Here is a 14,651-nt window from a genome sequence, read left to right on the forward strand (position 1 = left end):
CCAGAAAAGAGTCTTAAAAAATTACATATTTATTCATTTCAAATAGATAATCCAAGCACAGGGCACAACATTTCAAAAAGTGCCAGAAGGTATGCATAGTAAAAAATAGATGTCTTTCCCTCTCCTGTGCCCAAGTTCTTCAGTTTCCTTCGCAGAAACAACTACCATTGTCAGTTTTTATTATTGTTTTTCAGTCGCTAAGTTGTGTCTGATTCTTTGCGATCCTGGCATGGATTGCAGCACGTCAGGCTCCCCTTCACTATCTCCCAGAGTTTGCTCAAACTCATATCCATTGAGTTGGTGATGCTGTCCAGCTCATCCTCTGTCACCATTTCAATCTTTCCCAGCATCTGGATCCTTTCCAATGAGTTGGTTCTTTACATCAGGTGGCCAAACAAAGTATTGGAGCTTCAGCATCAGTCCTTCCAATGAATGTTCAGGGTTGATTTCATTTAGGATTGACTGATTTGATCTCTGAAAATCACAAGTATGCGTGTGTTTGTGTGTCTTTGTGTACTTGAAAAAATACAAATGGGCATACTATATATACTGTTTTTAACTGTGTTCTTTTAAGAGTATATTTTGGAGTCTTTTTTCTTACATATACTGTATGGGTTGGGGTAGCTTTCAAAAGCAGAAAAACCTTGTTCCCTTACAGCCATGGAGCTTTACTTCAGATCAAGCAGCTCCTTATTTGCAGCTGTTTTTTTTTTTTTTTTTTTTTAGAGACAGTGTGGTCCCTGGGTGACCTGAAGCTGTCTTGTACAGGGAAGCATCCTGTCATGGGACACGCAAGGAGCTGACATCCCTGCCAGATTTCACCGGGATTCACGTCCCCCATTCTTATGGAATTCCTTACATCTGGAATTTGTTCTCAGAGTTTATATGAGAGATACCAGCACCAAGCTCCTACCTGGCTACTCAACTTTTTTTTCCCCCCAGGTCTTGTAGGTGGGTGAAGTGTTTTCTGGGTGTTGTGGAGGTCATTTCAGAAGCTGCATTTCTGGCTCATGGAGAGAGGCTGGCAGGGGCTGTGTTTAAGGGATTAATGCCCCATGGTGCTGTCTGTGGCTTCAAGATTACTCAGGTCAGGGTGAGCTGTTTCCCTGACGCAGTCTGGAATGCAAGAAGTGGAATGGGACACAGCTCTTAATGGTAAAAGACTGGTTAGTCAAACCACTTTGGGTGCAGGTGTATCTAAATCACCTTGTAGAATGTTGTGTCCTTTCCCTTTCCTCTTGCTCTCTGCCTGCCAAAGTTGCTCATTTTCTTCTCTTTTTAATATTTGTTTTATTCATTTAATTGGCTGTATCGGGTCTTAGTTGCATGGCACAGGGAATCTTTGATCTTTGTTGCGGCATGTGGGGTCTTTAGTTGTGGCCTGTGGGATCTAGTTCCCTGACCAGGGATCAATCCCGGGTCCCCTGCATAGGGAACAAAGAATCTTAGCCACTGGACCACCAGGGGAGTCCTGCTCCCTTTCTTTTGATGAGCTTTCTAATCCTAGTGGTCCATTTCTGCTACCCCAAAGGAGCTTGGGTCAGATCAGATCAGCTTCCTAATTTGATTTAAATGTTCCAAAGAGAAAACATCAAGGTGGGTATTTCTTTAAATTTCGTTAGATCGAATTGCTTACAAGATTTTGCCAATCAAATAAAGGGAAAACAACCAGATATACTGATCCCTTGTTCTTAGAGAGGCGCCACAGCCTGAGGCTCTTGGAGGTTTATTACCTTATTTGCTCGTTTAAATAACAGCTTTATTCAGATATAATCCACGTACCATATAACTCACCGACTTCAAGAAAACAATTCAGTGGGTTTTTTTTTTAATATATTCAAAGAATTCCACAACTATCACCTCAATCAATTTTTGAACATTTTCATCAATCACTCCCTCCCATCAAAAAGCCCCATAGCCATTAGCAATTACTTCCCCCTCAGTCCAAGGCATCCACTAATATACTTGTTTTTTTCTATGGATTTGCCTGTTCTGGACATTTCATATAAAGGGGCTCATATAGTATGTGGTCTTTCAAGACTGGCTTCTTTCATTTAGCAGGACACTTTCAAGATTCAGCCCTGTTGTAGCATTTATCAGTACTTCACTCCTGTTTATGGTCAAGTAATATTCCATTGTGTGGCTATGTCATATTTTACTTATTCATTAATTAGCTGATGGACATCTGGGTTTTTTCCACTTTATTGGCTATAATGAGTTAAGGGTACTGTGAACATTCCTCTAGACATTTTTGTGTGGACCTCACTTGAACTTGGGCATCCCCAGTGGCTCAGCGGTAAAGAATCTGCCTGCAATGGAAGAGATGCGGTTCTATCCCCGGGTAGGGAAGGTCCCCTGGAGGCAGAAATGGCAAACCACTCCAATATTCTTCCCTGGGAAATCCTATGGACAGAGGAGCATGGTGGGGTCACAGTCAGATATGACCAAGCACATAGGTACACTTGATCTTTACAGCAACTCTCATGAGGTTTACAGACCTCATTCTACAGACAACAAAACTCATTCCAAGGCTGTAGACAGGAATTTTTGATGCAGCTGTTAGATTTCTGAGCCCATGCTTTTTCCAGTCTGTGTTCACAGAGCTGAAATGACTGTTTCGACAGAACGTGCTGTGGATATGTCCGCAGGAAGGACCTGTGAACAGGAATGGTTATTTTTCAGTTGTGAAATTTCAGCCCTCTCTCAGTGTCCCCCTTCTCTTTGCCTTTTTCCTCCTCTCCTAGTTTTCACTTTCTTTCAAGTATCGGGGTTTCCGCCTCTCCGGTGGGTACAGAATCCACTCTCACTCATTTACACTTTGGTGTGGAATATAATTTTGTGCGAATGTGATATTTGCACTTTCGAATCACCCTGATGAGGTGAAAGCTCCTCTGCTAGTAGCAAGCACTGAGGCGCTATTTGAAGCAGGGACAGGCAGAGGGAGGATTTCTTGGAAAAGCTCCTTCTCCTGTCGGGTCCCAGGTTTCCAGGATGAAGGCCACCCACCGTGGGGGTTGGGGCTGCGTGGACCGCCACCTGCCCGCGGCCTCCCCCCTACCCCCAGCTAGGTCGCGCGCACCGTTGCTCGGCAACCACCCCCTCACGCAGGTGGCGGCCCCAGAACCCTGCGGGGAGCGCGCGCACACGCCGGGACTCAGGGCCGCCCGCGCGGCCCCGACGTCAGACCCACCCCTCTCCTCAGTGCCTGCCGGGCCCGGCGGGAGGCCGAGCCCCGCCCCACTCGGAGGGCAGCCTGTGGAACCCACGAATCAGAGAGACCGACACATCGCCCGGCCCGGCGCCGGGCAACCAATCGCCGCACGTGTGTGATCCCGTGCCTGCCCGGGAGGCCGGCTGCGGGCGCTGAGGCGGCGACGGCGGGAGTCGCTGCTGAGGCGGCCGCGGGCGCGGGTCGTGTCAGCGCAGCTCCTGGGGGCCGGGCCGGGCTGGCAGCAGCTGGCGCCTGGCGGTGAGGGCGGGCTCCCGGGGTGGGCGGAATGGCCCCCACCTAGGGCCGTGGCAGTAGCGGCTGAGCCCAGGATGCTGAGGAGGCGGCGCGGCGGCTCCTCACTCATTCCAGGTAAGGGGGACGCCGCGCTCGTGGCGGCGCGCCGCCCCGGCCCCTCTGTCTTCCTGCCGCCGCTCACCTGGCTCCGAGTCCCGGCCGCGTCTGTCCCGGCATCCCTCGGCCCCAGTCGCCGCCGGCCCGCGTATCTCCCCCGGGGCTAGTCCAGCCCCGCCCCCTCAGCGCGGAGCCCCGTGTCCCGGCCCGGCCGGGCCCGGCTCCGGAGCCCGCACCCCTGTCCTCGGCTTCCGCGTTTCCCTGCCTCGGGCTTCCCCGTGGCCCGACTCGCCCCGCCGTGGTCGGCCTCCGCTCTCTCCCGCCCCCTCCCCGCCTTCCTGTCCCTCAGGCTGGGCCGGCAGTTTCCCAGCCTCCGCAGTCCTTCGGGGCGCCTTCCGGGGATGAGATCGGACTTCTGCCCTCATCTCTACCCGGACTTCCCTTCCCCAGGCTCACCCCATTCTTTCCCCCCTATACTGGGTCCTCTAGGCATTTCACTCGCGCCCTCCCGCCCCCCCACCCCCACCCCGCGCCATGTGTCCCTGGGTTTTGCCTTTTGCCCCCAAATGCTTTCCTTTCCCAACTCGCCCCTTCTCTCTCCGTTTTCATCACCCACCGTCGCTAACACATCTTTTCCTCTACGCTTAAACCTTCAGACACTGCTCCTCTCCTGAGTGCCCCGTCTATAGTTTAAGCATAAGTCGTCTTTAAATGAGCTACACCCATAACATGTAAAGTGTGTTGCTTAGAGTTTGGCACACAGTAGGTCTGGTACGTGGTAGGTGCTTACGCATGTTACCCTCTTCCTCCTTTGAGGCCTTTGTGCCCTCCAGATAGTGGTAGCAAGACGTCCAGTAACCAGTACCTCAAGAGTAGTATGAGAGGTGGCAGGATGAATTAGGCACCTCCAAGTGTGACGAAGAGATTGCATTGTCAGTTATTTACTTACAGCAGTCATTCCGAAGAATTGCATTTTGCCATCTTTGGGTCATGTATTGTTTTATAATAATTGGCTTTGTAAAGAGTTCTTAATGAGGTTTGCAGCTTAGTCCCACCACCCCATTTCCAGTGTTTGCTGAACTTTTATTTTTAGGGAAGGAAGAGCCCCCACCTCCTAGTTGAAATTGCATTGTGTCTAAGAAGGGTTTAGCGTGTTTACCTCCCAGCTGGATAGTCCAGCCCTGCAGTGAATTTTCATCCTTTAAGAGCCTGGAGAAATCAGGTTTAGATTTCTTGGAATCAACCGTGGAAGGGATCAGAAATGCTTAGGAGTGGAAGTTCTGACAAGTTCTCTCAGAGTGAAAGAGGAATTAGCCACCCCCGCCCCCCTTTCTGGCTATCAGAGGAAATAACTAGAGTCGATTTTTAAAAAGAATAAAATAAGTTTGACTTTTGAAAATTATAAAAGCCGTGTTACTGGCCTCAAGCCATTCTTGCTCATTTGCTCTGATGATTTCCAAGCCTGGATGAATCAAACAGTTGGCTTTTTCTGCTCCTGGAGGCTTGAGGAAAGCGTGTGACTGAGCTGCTGGTGCTGCTCGAAACTTTTGGATTTCAACTTTGGTCGTGCTGCCTGGAGATCCTTTGACTCACTCCCCATGTACCTCTTATGTACCTAGACCTCATTGCTATTTCTAGATCTTTACCATTCTCCTCTTCTTGGCTTATCTTACTCTTGATTTCTTTACATTGCTTATTTTGCCTCTTATTTCGCAAATTGGTGAGCATCAGCCCTGAACCCTTAAGGGTCTGTCGTTTTTCAGTGTGCTTGTACCTGTCTGATTTCTGATCACCTTTTCTTTTATCAGAGGAAGAAGGTATTACTTTCTGAGGCTAACATGTTTCATATTCTGTATTCTCTTTTTTTCTCAGCTTGCACACATGCTCAGGTTTTCACCATCCAAAACAAACCAAAACAAAACATTGCCTTGATGTACTTTCCCTCAGATTAGTGGTATTCCTTAGGATTTTGTTTTCTGTTCTCTCCCCTGTCCTCTAGTTTGTGTTATTACACTTCCATTCATGGCTTCTAGTAGCACCTGTATGTTTTTGGTTTGTAACGGTATATATCCAGTCCTCATTTTTCATGAACTTCAGGTATTTCATATGTTTGTCTGTCGGATAACTATACTTGGATACTTGTACTTCAAACTTGGGTATTTTGTCCTTTCTCTTCTTACTCATAGCTGCCTCAAGGACATCCACAAACCTCCTATTTTAAGTTCTGTACCCTAGAAACCTTAGAATCCTCTTCTCTCTTATCATTATATCTGCCATGGATCCTATTGTTGCTATCTGAAATCCTTTTCTTTTCTTTCCTCATTGCCAGAAGATTGCTTGTGGCCTGGGTTATGTTTTTCCTGAACAGATTTCAACCCAGGCTCTACTTTAAAACCACCTGGGAGCTTTTAAAGGTTGAGGATGAGGGGATCAAGGCCTCCATAGAGATTCTGAGTCTTGGTCTGCTGTGGGGCCAGACCTTTTCATTTAAAAAATCTTTCCCATGCAGCAGTAATAGGCAGCAAAGGCTGAGAACTGGCTTGAGAGCTCTAAGAGGGACTGAGAATGGTGAGGAGCTATATATAGCATTTAACTCATCCTTTAAAAATCAACATAAATGTCACTTTTGTTGGCATGGTTACTTTCCTGACTTTGTGCATTTACCTGTTAAAGTACTTATCACATTAAAAAAATTTTTTTTAATTGGAGGGTTATTTCTTTACAATGTTGTGAGTTTCTGCCATACAACAATGCGAGTCAGTCATCATTTTATATTTATATATATGTATGTATATATCCCTTTCCTCTTGAGCCTTCCTCCCACCTCTCATCCTACCCCCCAGATTTTACTTAAATCATTTCTCATGGGCCCATTTTTCTCATAACTAGGATTTTCTTGAGGTCTGTGGTTATGCCCAAAGGTAAATTATTGTTTCTTACACTATTCACGGCATTTCTGATACCAGATACGTAGGTTTTTCCCTCATTAAATAGTTCTCAATTCTCCAGACAGCAACTGAGTATTCTACACTTTAACTTAATTATTACTGTTACTACCTGGATTTAGTGCAGACCCCATAGATTACAGTGTGGGAGACCTGGGTTCGATCCCTGGGTCAGGAAGATCCTCTGGAGAAGGAAATGGCAACCCATTCCAGTATTCTTGCCTGGAAAACCCCATGGATGGAGGAGCATAGTAGGCTACAATCCATGGGGTCGCAAAGAGTTGGACACGACTGAGTCACTTCACTCCATAGATTCAGGACTCAGTCCCACAAGACTCCTCTCAACTTCAGACCAATCCCAAGTCCTAGGTTGTGACCGGTACTTGAAGCCAATTGGCAATAAATTGAGGCTTCTAACAACTCCGTCCTCAGGTGTGTAATTTGCTGTAAAGGCTCACAGAATTCAGGAAAGCTCATTACTTACCTTTACCCATTGACTAAACAATGAAAACAGATTTTATTTTCTTTGGCTCCAAAGTTACTGTGGACTGCAACCATGAACTTAAAAGATGCTTGCTCCTTGGAAGAAAAGCTGTGACAAATCTAGTCAGTGTATTAAAAAGCAGAGACATCACTTTGCCAACAAAGTTTTGTCTAGTCAAAGCTATGGTTTTCCCAGTAGTCATGACAGATGTGAGAGTTGGACCATAAAGAAGGCTGAGCACCGAAGAATTGATACTTTTGAACTGTGGTGTTGGAGAAGACTCTCCAGAGTCCCTTGGATTGCAAGGAGATCCAACCAGTCAATCCTAAAGGAAATTAACCGTAAATATTCATTGGAAGAACTGGTGCTGAGGCTCCAATACTTAGGTCACGTGATACGAAGAACTGACTCATTGGAAAAGACCCTGATGCTGGGAAAGATAGAAGGCAGGAGGAGAAGGGGATGACAGAGGACAAGATGGTTGGATGGCATCACCAACTTGATGGACATGAGTTTGAGCAAACTCTGGGAGATAGTGAAGGACAGGGAAGCCTGGCATGCTGCAGTCCATGGGGTCACAAAGAGTTGTACATGGCTGAGCGACTGAACAACAAAATTCTGAGAGCCATTCCATATGCTATTAAGAGGTTCCAGGGAAACTGAGACTCCATTGTTTCCTGGATTAAATTTATGGTTATACATACTTTTATACTGGCTTTTGATGAGTGACTTTTGATTGTATCCTGGACCTTTGTGTATTTTGTTAGGAGACTCTGGATCCTATTTAAATCTTTTATAGGTGAGGGATATTAAGAATTACTTCTAGTTATAAAATAAATCTTGGGTATGTAATATATAGCATAGGGAATGTAGTTAAATATTGTAATAACTTGTATGGTGACAGGTGGTAACTAGACTTATGGTAGTGACCATTTTGTAATGTTTAAAAATATTAAATCACTGTGTTGTACACCTAAAATTAATATAGTAATGTAAGTCAGCTACCCTTCAATAAAAAGAAAAAGTCTTCTGTTTTAGTAGCAGTTGCCCTAAAAAGTTTCATGCATAGGGCCCAGCCTACTTTCTTCTATTTTTGGTAGCAGCTTTATTGAGCTATCATTCACATTTCATACATTCGCCCATTTAAGGTATAATTTTTTTTAGTATGTCTGGTATATTTTAGTTGTTTAATTGCTATAGTTGTGCCAGATTCTTTTGCAGTCCCATGGACTATAGCCTGCCAGGTTTCTCTGTCCATGGGATTTCCCAGGCAAGAATACTGAAATGGGTTGCCATTTCCTTCTCCAGGGGATCTTCCTGACCCAGGGATCAAACCTTCATCTCCTGCATTGACAGGCAGATTCTTTAGCACTGAGGCACCAGTGAAGTCCTGTGCAACCCTTATTACAGTCAACTTTAGAACATTTTCAAGAAACTGCACTCCTTACCTGTCACTTCCAACTCCCACTTGTCATCCTGTCAGTTTAGTTCAGTTGCTCAGTTGTGTCCAGCTCTTTGGTGATGCCATCCAACCATCTTGTCCTCTGTCATCCCCTTCTCCTCCTGCCTTCTATGTCTAGCTGACTGCAGCACGCCAGGTTTCCCTGTCCATCACCAATGCCTGGAACTTGCTCAAACGCATGTCCATCAAGTCGGTGATGCCATCCAACCATCTCATCTTCTGTTGTCCCCTTCTCCTCTTGCTTTCAATCTTTCCCAGCATCAGCGTCTTTTACAATGAGTCGGTTTTTTGTATCAGGTGGCCAGAGTATTGGAGTTTCAGCATCAGTCCTTCCAGTGAATATTCAGGACTGATTTCCTTTAGGATGGACTGGTTGGATCTCCTTGCAGTCCAAGGGACTCTCAAGAGTCTTCTCCAACACCACAGTTCAAAAGCATCGATTCTTTGGTGCTCAGATTTCTTTATGGTCCAACTCTCACATCCACAAGTGACTACTGTAGAAATCATAGCTTTGACTAGACAGACCTTTGTCAGCAAAGTAATGTCGCTACTTTTTAACATGCTGCCTAGGTTGGTTATAGCTTTTCTTCCAAGGAGCAAGCATGTTTTAATTTCATGGCTGCAGTCACCATCAGTAGTGTTTTTGAGCCCAAGAAAATGAAGTCTTTCACTGTTTCCATTGTTTCCCCATCTGTTTCCAATGAAGTGATAGGACCGGATGCCATGATCTTAGTTTTTTTAATGTTGAGTTTTAAGCCAACTTTTTTGCTCTCCTCTTTCACTTTCATCAAGAGGCTCTTTGGTTCTTCACTTTTTGCCATAAGGGTGGTGTCATCTGCATTTCTGAGGTTATTGATATTTCTCCCAGCTGTCTTGATTCCAGCTTATGCTTCATCCAGCCTGGCATTTCACATGTAAGAGTAAGGTTTTATAGCAAGAATGCTCCACATTTTGGGTATTGTTACTGGGAATTGCATTTTATCCATTTATTATTGAACTGAAGGAAGAGGTCTACTCTGGAAAAATATACCAACCACACCCTATACTATATAATCTTTAGTAAGGTACAGGAATATAAGAGTATAAAGGCAAATTTCAATTTTTCTCATATAAATTATTTTAATAGTGATTTCTAATCAAAGATTTGATACCCAAATTTTTATGAAGAAGGTCGCAGAATTCCAGCTCTGAGTAACTTTGTGTCAGACACATAATTTCTCTTGACAGAAGTGGGAATTTATTTACATTTGAGAGTGATTGTGCTGAAGCAAAACTAAACTGCAGAAAAACACAGGAATTGTAGAGCTACTTGACCTGCTAGTTTTTGCCTTTCATGTATGTCTATTATCTCTTAGCATCAGATCTAGCTCTTCATTCTTGATCCCATCTTGATGAAGTCATCAGGGACTTGCAGAAAGTGTGCAAAAATACATGGTATTTGTTTATGCAAATAAAGCAGAATGCATACATGGATTTAGAGTTTTCTTCTATCATTCTAATTAGATCTGAGATGACTGAAATAGGATAATTCAAAAGCTAGGTGCATTTTTTAAACCATAGGCTAATGACACTGCCAGAGTTTTAAGTTCACTTCATTTGCATATTCATGTTGCCTGTGTTGCTTTTTGTTCATGCCAGGCCTAGGGAAGCACCATGGAATTGTCATCATAGTTTTAGAGCCAGACCTGGGTTCCAGCTTGGTTTGCCAGGTATTGATATCTTAAATGAGTTACTTATTCTTTCTGAGCTTCAGTTTCCTTTTATGTAAAATGATTCTGGGACAGAAGTGCTACTTTATCTTCTGGTTTGTTGCAGTGAGACTAAGAGAGTACCAAAAAAAGTAAGATTCTGATCTATTCATCAATGAGAGTGAAATGATAGAGGCAGATGAAATAGACTGATCAATAAAGAAAGTGGATTAGAAGAGCAAGGGCCAGAGGGGGAAAAACAAGAATTGAACTTTATACTTTAGTCTTTCTGAATATAGTCAAACCGTATTTTCACATTGGAATCAGGAAGAAAGACTGATCAATATTCTAATTATAGTGTAATTATAGTGAAGTGTTAGCTGTCTGGGGTTTTAGTGAGAAAAAAAGTTTAGTGGGTTCACGGAACACTTATTTATTGATGCTCAATATGCCGGTAGGATAAAGATGTAGTCAGTATCTTTACAACTAATTACACTCATAGAATCTAGTTATATTAACTTATTGGCAATCAAGAATCCATTAACTCATTCAAAAGTCCCTATTTTCAAGGAGTTCACAATCTACTGAAAAAAGATGAATTACATAAGAAGAAATAAGATATGGGTAAGTACAAGGGCACTAGGAAGGATACCTGTGTCATATGAAGCAGAGAGCTGTGAGGAAAGCTTCCTAGGAGAGATAGTCTTGAAACTGAATATTGAAGGACGAGTAGGAGTCGTAAGTGGTGCTCAGGTTGTTAAGATGAAGGCAGCGTTGGGTGAGAGTGTGTGTGTGCGTGTTGAGGGTGTTGATGATGTGGAGTAGTAAAAGCAGAGGCTGAGGGGCAGGTGAGGACTAGATCATGAAGGGCCTTATGTTATGGTAAGGATTTTTTTCTGAAAGAAGTAGAAAGCCATTGAAGGGTTTTAAGCAGGGAAGTGTCATAAGTTTATTTACATTTTAGAGAGATCTCTCCTGAAACAGGATAGTGAATGAACTGATTAAAGGAAGTCAGAGAGTACTAGTCAGTAGATGTGGATTATCTTTGAGAATAAGATGAGGGTGAAAATTAAAGCCATACCAGCAAGGGAAGAAAAGGGAGAAGAAAAGATTCAAGAGCTATAAAGGAGGAAGAATTGACAGGACTTTACCTGCTGTGTATGAAGAGATGAAGGAGGAAGCCACAGAAAGGCTCCCAGATTTTTAGCTTGTGCATTTGGGAGGAAGTGGTTCATTTACCAGTAGAGAAGACTGAAGAGGAGGATTGATTTACTAGAGAAGATATGTTCCATTTGGTGTTCTTTGAATTTGACAGGCCCAGTGGGAACATCCAGATAGATTTTATCCCTTCGGTTTGAATGGTCAGTTCTTGGGATTTAGCATAGAAGTTTCGGCTGCATATAGATTTGTGAGGCATCAGAAAATAAATAGTGGGTTGCCATAGATGAAGCTGGGTGAGTGTAGGAGTGTGGTTGAGGGAACCCAATTATTCTTTGTTGTTCAGTCGCTAAGTTGTGTTCTGACTCTTTGTGACTCTAGGGACTGGAGCATGCCAGGCTCCTCTGTCTTCCACTATCTCCTGGAGTTTCCTCAAATTCATGTTCATTGAGTTGGTAATGCATCTCATCCTCTGCTGCCGGCTTCTCCTTCAATCTTTCCAAGCATCAGGGTCTTTTCCAACAAATTGGCTCTTTGCATCAGGTGGCCAAAGTATTGGAGCTTCAGCAGCAGTCCTTCCAATGAATATTCAGGGTTGATTTCCTTTAGGATTGACTGGTTTGCTCTCCTTGCAGTTCAGGGGACTCTCAAGAGTCTTCTCCAGCACTTCTCCAGTTTGAAAGCATCAGTTCTTTGGTGCTTGGCCTTCTTTGTGGTCCCACTCTCACATCTGTATATGACTACTGAAAAACCAATGGTGGTGGTGGTTTAGTCACTAAGTCGTGTCCAGCTCTTGTGACCCCATGGACTTGGGGTTCTCCAGGCAGGAATACTGGAGTGGGTTGCCATTTCCTTCTCCAGAGGATCTTCCCTACCCAGGAGTCAAACCTAGGTCTCCTTCATTGCAGGCAGATTCTTTACTGACTGAGCTACAGGGGAGCCCCAGAAAAACCAATGCCATAAGTTAAATAATGTTTTGTGACTGGTTTAAAAATTTATATATGTAATTGGGGCTGTTTTTTGAGGCTTTCTATTTTGTTCCATTGATTAATATTAGTATCATAACAGTTAAAATATTTTTGCTACCACCTTAATATCTGTATTGTTCTTTCCAAAGTCTTGGAAAAGTTGTTTTCCCCATCTGCTATGAATTTTGTAGATTCAATTGAAAAAACTCAGTTGGAATAATGACTTGGATTGCAAAATTGTTTCATGGCCTCCAGATTACTTTGGTTTTGTTTATTTGTAGTTCCTGGTTTCATTTTTGACATTATTTGTTGAACATTTGCTTTCTTTCAGATGAAGAAAGGCATTTTAAGGAGATTTAAGAAAGAAGATTTCACTAGTGCTCATTCATCTGTAAATTCCTTTATATTTTATTTGATAATAATGCACCTGCTGCATGAGTGCTGAATGGGTTTTAATTTGTGCTCTAAGGGAGCTTACAGTTTAGTGGGGGTAAACTAACCACAATACAGTGCAGGAGTGTGCAAACCAAAGTGTTTTTACCAAGGCTTGAGGTTACAGAAGAGGAAGCAATTGATTTTGAGGGGAAGGGGGATGAGTAAAGAGCACTGAGGAGGCATGTATGAAAGAGAATGGGGCTTGACACAGGAGGCCGCAGCGTGGGCAGAGGCCAGGTGTGTGTGGAGGGCCTGGCATGGGTGCGGGGTGGTCCTGAAAGGGGCAGGCTTTGTGCGGGGAGTGCCAAGACATGAAGCTAGAGGACGAGCCAAAGCCCGTGTATGAGGGGTACCACAGGCCTGTGTTCTTCAGAGGTCCTGTCACACGTTGCTCACCTGATGGTCACAGCAGCAGTGGGAAACAAGGGAACTTGCAGGTGTTCCTTTATCTTTGCATTGTCTCTTCAGTCTTACTTCTTATACTTTCTACTCTAATTACATCTGGAAAAGAGTTTATCATTATCCCAGTTTTATGAATGAGGAACTTGATGCTCAGTGATTTGTCTAGTTCCATATGGCTAAGATAAAATCAATTTCAGATTAGAGCCCAAGTCTTCTGACTAATAAACTAGGCTGCCTTTATATTATTTCAGTGGCATCTTCTTTCCTATTTTTCCTATTGTAGTTACTTGAATAATTTCATATTCTAAACTTGAGAGGTTGGTGGGAAAGTTGCCCAATTGAATAACTGAATAAGAGTGTATAGTTTGAGCAAATTTGTTTTTTCTTTTCTTTGGGTTGTCTCTCATGGGTGACTAAGACAATAAACATAAGTGAAGAATCTAGGATAGGAATGGTTAGCCTGCCATGGCCCTCTGATTTATAAGTCTGAGAAGGTTAGAACTTGGTAACTTGAACTTTTTATTTTGTTTTATTTCATTTAACCCTTTTATTATAAAAATTTTCAAACATATGCAGAAATAAATTATGTTGAGCCCTCAAGTACCCATTGCTCAGCTTCAACAGTCATTAACTCGTACTCATCTAATTTCTCTCCTTCCCACACATCTGCCTTCAGATATTTTTGAAGTAATTCCCAGACATCATTTCATTGGATTTGAACTTTAGAAATGCCATGCTTGAGTTTAACGTGTGCTCTTGTCTCCATTTGTGTCCTAGACATTCAGTTCAGTTGCTCAGTCGTGTCCGACTCTTTGCGACCCCATGAACTGCAGCACGCCAGGCCTCCCTGTCCATCACCAACTCCTGGAGTCCACCCGAACCCATGTCCATTGAGTCAGTGATGCCACCCAACTATCTCATCTTCTGTCATTCCCTTCTCCTCCTGCTCCCAATCTTTGCCAGCATCAGGGTCTTTTCAGATGAGTCAGCTCTTCATATCAGGTGGAGTTTCAGCTTCAACATCAGTCCTTCCAATGAACACCCCAGGATTGACTGGTTGGATCTCCTTGCAGTCCAAGGGACTCTCAAGAATCTCCTCCAACACCACAGTTCAAAAGCATGAATTCTTTGCCGCTCAGCTTTCTTCACAGTCCAACTCTCACACCCATACATGACCACAGGAAAAACCATAGCCTTGACTAGATGGATCTTTGTTGGCAAAGTAATGTGCTGCTTTTTAATGTGCTGTCTAGGTTGGTCATAACTTTCCTTCCAAGGAGTAACGTCTTTCAATTTCATGGCTGCAGTCACCATCTGCAGTGATTTTGGAGCCCCCCCAAAATAAAGTCAGCCACTGTTTCCACTGTTTCCCCATCTATATACCATGAAGTGATGGGACTGGATGCCATGATGTTAGTTTTTTGAATGTTGAACTTTAAGGCAGCTTTTTCACTCTCCACTTTCACTTTCATCAAGAGGCTCTTTAGTTCTTCTTCACTTTCTGCCATAAGGGTGGAGTCATCTGCATATCTGAAGTTACTGATGTT

At 43.7% G+C, this 14,651-nt stretch overlaps 1 protein-coding gene and 1 long non-coding RNA gene across 3 annotated transcripts in view; one reads left to right on the top strand and one right to left on the bottom strand.

Moving 5' to 3' along the window:
• Nucleotides 1-1,767: 1,767 nt before the first annotated feature.
• LOC132658569 (uncharacterized) lies at nucleotides 1,768-3,780 on the bottom strand. Its single transcript, XR_009598378.1, has 3 exons — nucleotides 3,648-3,780; nucleotides 2,499-2,655; nucleotides 1,768-2,403 (listed from the first exon to the last, which is right to left on the bottom strand). It is a non-coding gene; the product is annotated as an uncharacterized LOC132658569 (long non-coding RNA).
• TPST1 (tyrosylprotein sulfotransferase 1) overlaps nucleotides 3,329-14,651 on the top strand; it is a 91,388-nt gene continuing 80,065 nt past the window's right edge. For both annotated transcript variants that reach the window (XM_060405859.1, XM_015104193.4), the window contains exon 1: nucleotides 3,329-3,580. The gene's annotated coding sequence lies outside the window, so the exon portion shown is untranslated. The remainder of the gene's footprint in view (nucleotides 3,581-14,651) is intronic.

Source organism: Ovis aries, chromosome 24, assembly GCF_016772045.2.
Source record: "Ovis aries strain OAR_USU_Benz2616 breed Rambouillet chromosome 24, ARS-UI_Ramb_v3.0, whole genome shotgun sequence".
NCBI lineage: Eukaryota > Metazoa > Chordata > Mammalia > Artiodactyla > Bovidae > Ovis > Ovis aries.